We start from the raw sequence: 8,084 nt of genomic DNA on the forward strand, positions 1-8,084 counted from the left end.
TTGTTTGATTGTGCAGGTTGATCGTAATAACTGCTTCCGAAATACTCGCGCATCATATCAATCAGTGCCAATACAATCTTCAAGCTTATTCATCAACAAATAGTGTAGTGTTTGTCATCATCAAAAAGGTGGAAATTGAAAGTGCGCATGTCAAGAGGAGCACTTTGGAAAGCTTGCTCACTATGTGTTTTGGTTTTGATGAGGACAACTTGTGTTTCATAAGAGCTTGAAGATCATCAACAAATTAACGTGCTTAAGTCTCAAGATTGGTATTAGACTTAGACTAGTAATTAGTTTAGGTTGAGTCTAAGGCTTAGGTAAACTCAATACATGTCTCATATGCATAAAACATTAAATCGTTTTATTTTTTAGATATGTCATTCATAACATGTTCATGCATCACATATATACATGTTATCTGTGCATCCTAGGCATAAACTTAGTGTTGAACATGTATAAGTTAAATGCATAACATATTTGAGTTTTGCAATTTAAAAATACACTTGGAAATATGCAGTTAATCGATTAAGGTGTGTTTTAAGGGTTGAAGGACTTGTACTTTGCTGGTATGGAACATTATGAAGAACGTCAAACTACTTATTCTGACAACCAATATCAAATCGTGAGGAATCTGATTCAATCAACATTCGAAGCTCAGAATGCCTTCATTCGCTCTACAGCTGAAGCTCAGAATGCGAATTCTATGCTTTAGGATTGAGAGGCATTTCATGTTTAATTTCTCATCATTTCACCTCACATGTTCATGCATTCGTTGATGTTTTTGTGAAGATTTTGTATTCTATAAAATCTGTTTTCAACTAATACATTGTCATGTTATATGAGACTTGTGTTAGAGTTTTAGAGTAAGGTCTTAATTGTTAAATTTGAGCATTGTAATTGCTTTAGATTACTTTATGATTTTGTTGTAAAAAATGTTGTAACTTTGGGAATCTCAAGGTGTCTTACCACCAACGAGATTGTGTTGTATCTTCATTAGCTTAGAGATCTTGATAAAAAGAATAGGTTTTTGGTTGGGGCTACACCGCAAGAAAGGTTTTCTTGGGCGGTAGGAAGGGAGTCAAACCAAGGGATAAGGTTTCTTTAGTTTCAAGAAAGAGTCTAAGTGTTGTAATTGGAAGAATTGTTTGTAAAACGTTATTTCAATTATAGTGAAGAAACATCTCTCAGATCAGCCGAGAGGCCTGGATGTAGTTTGCAAGTGGACCCGCAAACGAACCAGGATAAAAACCTTGTTGCAGGCTTTTTCTTTCCCCCTCTCTCTTTATTGTTTTAATCGATTACTTTGTATAGTTGTTTTAATTGTAATAATCTGTTTCTATACTATATTGTTGTAACTCTGATATTTCTGTTAGCTCTGTATATTTACTTCGATCTCAGTTGATTGTCATGCAAGAAATTGAATCTGTTTGTGTAATCTGAGCTGTTTTAATCGATTAAATTGCTTGCATTAATCGATTATTCTTTCTCTGTTAATCGATTAATCTGGGGTTATTTCAGCATTATTTGTTGTTTGCGAAAAGCAGATACTCTAACCGCTACACCTATTCAACCTCCCCTTCTAGGTGTATTTTAGCCACTGATACCTAATAGATTCCTCTTTACCCAATTTTTAGAATGCATTGATCTTTAAATTAGAGATCTAAATTTGAGAGTCGGTTACGGATCGAGAAATGTGTTAGCTCAACATCTACCCATATAAAGATAATACACTCACTAATTGCATGAATTATTTTATACCCTAGGTAGGTTCAAATATTTATTATTATTTGTATCATTTAATTTTTATAAGGGATAAAACATATACTTTTCCTATTTTTATGTATTATATGAGTTCATTTCTCTCTCATGTATCCCTATGTGCAATAGGAATTAAGACTTACATAGTTCTCGAATAAAAAAGGTTTGTGGGTTTGAGTGATTTTTATTTATTTTAAGATTCAATGTGAATAAGTAATGCTTAATCGTAGATTATCATCCATATCTTAAGAAAGTGAAGTTGCAGCCTTCTATCTGCTATCATAACTCAATTTAAGGGTAAAGAAAACATGAGATTGTTTGTATCCGCTCTTCCAATTTTTATATGTTTTTATTATAAGGTTTTAAAGAAATGTCTCATGTTTGTGAAGTAGTAGCTCTATATTTGCTACCACATCTCAACTAAAGGGGATGGTAAATATGATTTTAGTTGTTACCATTATTTTAATGCTTATCATATCTTTATCATTTAATATTGAAGTTTTTGATTAAAGGATGGTTAAATATGATAAAATGACCAATTTATTTATAAAATGTTTCATTTATTATTTTATAGAAAAGCAAAGATAAAAAGAAATATTATGTAAAAGGGTGTATGTGTATTATTTATGCAAAATATCTATATTTATTATTTTCTATTAACATTATTATGAAATTATTGTATTGTTGTAGATTTTACTATTATTAATATTGTTGCTTATGAGTTATTACTATTATTGTTAGAGAGAAAAATGTATGTATTGATATTGTATGAGTTTTATACATTGTCACTACATAATCCGTAATTTATGTTTAATTATTATTGACTCTTCTATTAAGCTAAATATGGAAATATATGAGATATTTTCTGTTAGCATATCTGTCATAATAATAGATTGGTCCGTATATCCTTAATTTTTGTTGTAGGCGGCTATTTTCAGGGGATAGTAGGAAGAATGTTATAAAACAATGCATTGCTCTTCTTGTATATATTTAGATTATATCACTACAATAAAATACAATAGAGGTACTTTGTTATGGTACCAGAGCCACACGCTTAAAAGAACCGAAAAAAAGTAGAACATTGGAATATGAAATAGAGCAACCAAAGAAGGTGGAATAACCAAAACCATAATCTATCAGAAAACTCTCTTCCCCTTATGATCTGAGTTTGAATGACAATCCAGAGAATGTGATCACTCAGGTAAAACTGCAAGAAGAAAACTATGAGGAATGGGCTCGAGCCATGCGTACCTCATTACGAGCTCGGAGAAAGTGGTGCTTCATTGATGGCATGCTTGAAGAACCAAAGGAAGAACCCTCTGAAATGGAGGATTGATGGACTGTCTAGTCTATGTTGATATCATAGATAATGAATATAGTTGAGCCTAGCATGCGCTCCATGATGTTGTACATGGAGAACACAAAAGACCTATGGTAAAACATCAATGAAAGATTTCCAATTGTTAATAGACCTAGAATTCAGCAACTGAAGTCAGAATTAGTAAGTTGCAAGCAATGTGTTGTGTCCATGGTTTAATACTATGAAAAGATGAAAACTTTATGGGATGAACTGGCCAACTATGAACAAATCGCAATTTGCACTTGTCGAGGTTGCAAGTGTGATATCGCATCCAAACAAGAAAAATGACACGAATAAGAAAGAGTCTATCAATTTTTAATGGGAGTGGATGATGTGATTTATGAAACGGTACGTTTGGATCTGCTTGCCACATATACTTTACCTTCCTTAAATAGGGTATATTCGACCTTGATACATGAAGAAAAGATGAAAAGTATTACTTGTGCCAAAGAAGAACGACGTGACATTATGGGACCCGCAGTTCAAATAAGTTCTAGATTAAGGGAATGTGGAGACACAGAGGACATGACTGTTGTATGTTCACATTGCAGTAAAGCACGTCATGATACAAAGGGTTGTTTTCAACTCATTGGATATCATGAATGGTAGGTTGATCATCCTCAAAGTGAAGGAAGAACCAATTGACGAGGTAAATGGCATCAATGCAATGGAACAAGTACATGACGTGGACAAGGTAGTACAATGCATGCCAATGCTACTTGAGTCATAGGTACTGGAGCAAGGTGTTGCAAGTGTTATAAGTTCATATGCTGAAAAATATGGTATGGCATGTCTTGGTGGTGAATAATGGTGAACTTTGGTTGAGATACTGAATACTCATAAACAAAGCACAAATGAAAGGATGACTAGTAAGCAAACATATATTTCATAGATCATTGACATGGGTTTATCAAACCATATGACATGAAACTTCAATGGGTTATATGAATTATGAGATATACCTGGATGTGATGTTGGACTACTATATGGATAACATGTTACTAGAACTAAGAAGGGAACGATTATGCTTAACAAGGATCTCATGCTTGAAAATGTTCTTTATGTTCCTAGTTTAAACTGCAACTTACTCTATGTGTCACAATTAATAAATGAGTCAAATTGCATTGTCCAATTCACTAATAATCTTTGTATTATATAGGACAACACTTTGAGGATGCTGTTTGGAGCGGGTGAATGAAAGGATGGGCTCTATTATTTCCATGAAGTCTCAAGTGTGAAATCCTTCAAGGCTAATGGAGGGAAACAAATTGATCTATGGCATATGCATTTAGGGCACCCTTCTTGGAAGAATTCCCAACTAGTTTCTATTGTTAATTATGGTAAAAATAGTTTGTTGAATAAAGCTTGTAAGGTATGTCAAAAGACAAAACAAACTAGAAATAAATTTCCTTTGAGTGACCGTAAAGCTTCTGATGTTTTTGAATTAATAAATTGTGATTTATGGGGAGCATATAGAACTTTATCTTCTTGTGGTGCTTCATATTTTCTTATAATTGTAGATGATTGTTCTCGTGTCGTATGGATATTTTTACTAATTATAAGGAAGAAGTGTCATGCACACTGTTGAATTTCTTTGCCATGGTTGAAAGGCAATATAATAAGCAAATTAAAATGGTGCGTAGTGATAACGGAACATAATTTACATGCATGAAAAATTACATCTTGAATATGCTATTGGTTTTCAAACATTATGTGTAAGGACACCACAACAAAATAGAAGAGTGGAGAGGAAACACATACTTTTTTCAAATGTAGCACCAAAAATCTTCCCATAGATTTTTGGGGAGAATGTGTGTTGACTATTGGATACTTAATTAGTACTCCAACCTCAGTTTTGTAGGGAAGAACTCCATATGAAATCCTACATGGGTAAAAACTATCCTATGAGTACTTGAAAGTCTTTGGATCATTATGTTATACACACAACCAAGGCCATAAAGGTGATAAATTTGCAGTAGGACCTGTAAGTGTATTTTTTACGGGTATCCTTATAGTAAGAAGGGATGAAAACTATATGGTCTAGAAAAAAAAGAGCTTTTGTGTCATGAGATGTTGATTTTGTTAAAACTATTGGGGATGTTTGAAATATGTTATTATATGAAGTCCCACATTGCCTAGAATTAGAATATAGTAGAATATCAATGTTATATATTGGACTCAAGTCCCTTGTTATAATGTGCACCAGATATAAGCACCAAATAGAAACACCCTATAGGCAGGTGGGCCCATGGGTGTTCTAGGGTTTGTAATCTTTATTCTCTAATAATATCTTGGTAGTCATTCAGCGCTCCCGGGGACGTATGTACAATTGGCCGAACCCAATTAACAAATTCTCTTGTTTCTTCTCTTATATTTATTCTATGCCTTTACTTTATTGCATGTGGCCAAGGCTACTCAACGATTGCTTCCGCTGCACCAACAATTGGTATTAAAACCAATTGGTAGATGACTCTTAACCTATACATCAGATAATGGCTAAAGACGGTGAAGGCGTGATGGCTAGACAAGGTGCGTCAAAAGTAATGGCAAAGATATAGTAGATAAGTTGAGGGTGAAGGAAACATGGTGGAACTGTGGTGTGGGCGATGTATGTGTTGATCCATAAATCCATAAGTTCATGTTTTGGGTTAGGATCAAGGTGGAGATAAGGACTCATGTGTTGAGTTTGACCCAGAGATAAGTGCTGACAATATCTCTCTAGAGGTTTAGAGAATGTTCTCATTTGAGATGATAAGTGGAATATCCTGATGGCGTGTCTAAGACGTCATAGTGAAGGATGTCAATTGTTAGCAGATCCACAAAAGCACAAAGGTGCTCACTAACATTGATGTAGGATGTAACATGGGCACTGGTTTTGATTCAATTTGTAACACGAGCATTGGTAGAGATGCAGGAGTGTGACATGGGCATAGGCTAGGATGCAAGGATGTGAAACAGACATTAGTTAGCATTGACGCAAGGTGTGTGCTGTGGATATATTCCTTATGGTGGAGTATGGTAGTTAGGATTGTCGGAGTAGACAATGGTGGTAGTGATTGAGGTTTTCCAAGGAAGCTCCAAGGTTCAGTATGACTGAGTATTGAAGAGGATGATTGTTGATGAACTTTTGTGTAGAAGTTCCAATATATCGAAAGACTTCCTAGCAATAGGTGGCTAGGCGACGTGTTCCATTTGATGGCAGTACGTGAAGCTGCACTATAAGTTTGGAGAGTTAGGCTCTTGGTAACATCATCAAGTATACTCAGAAGGTCCATGTTGTAGGGGAGCACTTAAAGTGAATTAGACATTGAGCAAGGTGGAGTCATATATTCGCTAAGGTGGAGATTCTTGTGTAGATTTCCTAAGGAGTGAGATATTCTTCTATTTCAATCAAGGTGGAGATTGTTGGGATGTTTGAAATATGTTATTATTTGAAGTCTCATATTGCTATAGGTGGGCCCATGGGTGTGCTAGAGTTTGTAATCCTTGTTCTCTAATAATATCTTGGTAGTCGTTCAGCGCTTCCGGGGACGTAGGCACAATTGGCCGAACCCCGTAAACAAATTCTCATGTTTTTTCTCTTATATTTATTCTATGCCTTTATTTGATTGCTTGTGGTCAACATTGCGTAATGATCGCTTCCACTGCACTAACAAAAACATATTTTCCTTTTGCTCAATAAATGTTTGCATCTGAAGAACTAGCTAAAGCTTGGGAGGAAGAATATGATATAAGTAGAAAGATCATACAGTTGGGAAAAAAAGATGGGGCAAACATTGGCATAGGGGGGCACATGTTAAATTGGTGAACAGGGAGACAAAGAAAACATAGAACGTGAAAATGATGAAGAATCTCTGCAAGACATGGGAAATCATAAGGAACAACATAATGATGATCTCCTAGGACGTGGGCATAGAGAAAAATGTCCATCATCTTGCTTGCGTGATAATGTCACAAATACAATTTGGAAATTGAGCCCTTCCAATCGTTTTCTTGTTCCAAAGCATACCCCAGGTGTGCCTTATCCTATAGCATATTATGTGAATTATGATAAATTTTCTTTGTGACATCGAAATTTTCTTGCAGCTATTACAACATCGAGAGCCCATGTTTTTCCATGAGGCCATCAAGGATACAAGATGGAGAGAAGCTATACAAAATGAGATCCAAGCACTTGAAAACAATGGGACATGGGTCGTGGAATGCTACCCCTAGGAAGGAAGGCCCTTGGTTGTAAATGAGCGTATAAAATCAAATATCACTTAGATGGAACTTTAGAGCGATTTAAGGCAAGGTTGGTTATTTTCGGCAATCACCAAGTCGAAGGTACTGATTTCACATAAACATTTGCATGAGTTGCTAAGATGGTTATAGTGCGCATATTCTAAGTTGTTGCTGCAGTAAAGGATTGAGAATTACATCAAATGGATGTACATAATGCTTTCCTTCATATTGAACTCCAAGAGAAGATGTTCATGAAAATTCCTCCTAGTTTTAAAGTGCAACAACCAGGGCTGATGTGTAAGCTTCGTAAGTCGCTCTATGGGTTAAGACAAGCTCTAAGATGTTAGTTTGCCAAACTATGCGCTGCAATGAAGGCATATGGTTTTAAGCAATCTTGTTTGGACTAGTCGTCATTTACCTTACAACAAAGTGAAACGCAGCTTATTGTGCTTGTGTATGTTGATGATTTGATTGTTTCTGGAAATAATTATGCTCCTATAGAACAATTCATTACATATTTGAGTGATTGTTTTCTTATGAAAGATTTGGGTATGTATGACATTCCACATAAACATTCCACACAATATCTATTTTATTAGAGATAGTTATTCATATAAAATGATACCATGATAAAGGATGTCATTCCAACAAACTATCCTTTGACATTTAGATATTTTTATAACTCTTAAATCATAGGCATAATTCTGACATATTTAGACCATAAAAATATTATATATATATA

This window comes from Lupinus angustifolius, chromosome LG10 (genome assembly GCF_001865875.1).
Source record: "Lupinus angustifolius cultivar Tanjil chromosome LG10, LupAngTanjil_v1.0, whole genome shotgun sequence".
Lineage (NCBI taxonomy): Eukaryota > Viridiplantae > Streptophyta > Magnoliopsida > Fabales > Fabaceae > Lupinus > Lupinus angustifolius.